The sequence below is a fragment of the Cnephaeus nilssonii genome (assembly GCF_951640355.1).
Source record: "Cnephaeus nilssonii genome assembly, chromosome: 1".
Classification (NCBI taxonomy): domain Eukaryota; kingdom Metazoa; phylum Chordata; class Mammalia; order Chiroptera; family Vespertilionidae; genus Cnephaeus; species Cnephaeus nilssonii.
This window is the reverse complement of record NC_137072.1, coordinates 32,592,335-32,594,053: the sequence shown is the minus strand read 5'-3', so window position 1 is coordinate 32,594,053 and position 1,719 is coordinate 32,592,335. Positions and strand designations below refer to the sequence as shown.

Here is a 1,719-nt window from a genome sequence, read left to right as displayed (position 1 = left end):
TCCTGGGACTCTGAACCCCATTTTGGGAAAGATATTCAGACCCAGCAACTCTAGCAGATTTTTGCTGGGACCCGTGATAAAGTGGACCAACCGAGACACAGGCTGACAGACAGGTGCCAGACCTGGAAGGCCAGGACCCAGGACCATGCTACTTTGGAGCAGAGCCCTGTACTGAAGATGCTTGGGTTCCAAGAAGGAAGCACTGGGCCAGGCAGGGCACCAGGGGTGATGCTCTCCTGCGTGGCCCAGGAGCCTGCTGGAGAGCCTGTACCTTTCTGAAGCCCATATGCTGGGACCCCAAAGACTTCAAAGACATGTGGAAGAGGCTGAATACCTTGCGCTGGCAATCCAAGAAGTTGGCTGTCCCACATAGAATGGAGATGTGGATGCTAAAACATAGGAAGCCTGTGCTGGCCACAGCAGTCAGAAGCTTCACGTGGCATGTGTTCACCTGTGGCAGGGATGGAGTCAATGTGTGGAGCCTGGTCGGCTAGATGGTGGAGGACAGGTTCCCCGACAGCCACCTGTGTGCACAGACCCCCGGGGACCTACCTGTGCACGCACCTGCCTACTGTTCTCTAACAACGCTACCCTGCTGATGGCTGCCCACAACTTGGCCGGTGTGAGCATGAGGAACCTGATGGCAACATCCCTGCACTTAAGAGATGAGCTACCCTCTGCAAGTCTCACTGCCAGGCCCTGGCTGCCAACCTGGAGGACAACCTGGCCTTTGCTAGCTTCACTGATTGCATCATCAGGATCCTGGACCTGCGAGACCAGAGTGTGGTCAGGGACCTGTCAAAGACCAGAACATCTGGATGGGAGGTCTGGACACCTGCCTATGGTGCTGGGATCTGAGGACTGTCGGGGAGCCCCAGGAATACCAATTTGAGTCTCAGATAATAAGCCTGTCCTCCAACCCCCAGGACAACTGGGTTGTGGTGGGCACAGCCAATGGCCAGCTGTGACTGCAGCCCACCCCCTGGGGAGGCCGGGGCAGAAACACATGGGGTGTTGTAAGGACAGCACCGTCCTCAGTCTCAAGTTCCTCCCTCTCAGCCAGTGGTGGGTGGGCACTGGGATGGACAACCTGGTCATCATCTATAGCATGCCTATGGGAACATGGTTTTCCAGTTACCCAGACCACCTCTGTCACGTGATGTGACATGTCCCCTAACAACTGCCGGATCATCACAGGGTCCTGTGACCATACCTCAGTGTACCAGATCCCATACTAAGGGGCTCATTACTGTCATCTCAGTCAGGATCCTTCCCCTTCCCCCCTCTCCCTGCAATGAGGCGGGTAATGGTAGAGGGGCATGATGGGTGGGCTAGTCATCTTTGGCATGTGTAATAAAGCAATTGGAAAAAAAACAATTTAAAAAATAAAAATAAAGAAATAATAATTTTTCATTCACGGCTCTTTTTTCTGCTCACCAAATCTGGGCTACTCTTGTCATTTTTCTATGTATTTTTCTTTATTACAAATCTGGATTTCATTTTTATACCCTGTTCACATATTTGCCCTTTTACATTGGGGGGGGGGGGGGGACGGTTATCTACCTCTGCAGCATAAAAAGAGAAAAACAGAAACCTATTCACTTTTCTCATAAAGATCTTAAATAATCAACTCTCACCCAAACTATTCTTAAAAATACTTAAAACTATTTCACTTCTATTTGAGACTAGAATCAACATCTTGGGTTTTAGTATGTGAAC

At 50.6% G+C, this 1,719-nt stretch overlaps 1 pseudogene across 1 annotated transcript; it reads left to right on the top strand.

Annotated features, from left to right (window-relative positions):
* Positions 1 to 228: 228 nt before the first annotated feature.
* LOC307102705 (transducin-like enhancer protein 6) lies at positions 229 to 1,238 on the top strand (annotated as a pseudogene). Its single transcript has one exon. The product of its transcript is annotated as a transducin-like enhancer protein 6 (transcript).
* The last annotated feature ends 481 nt before the right edge of the window (positions 1,239 to 1,719 follow it).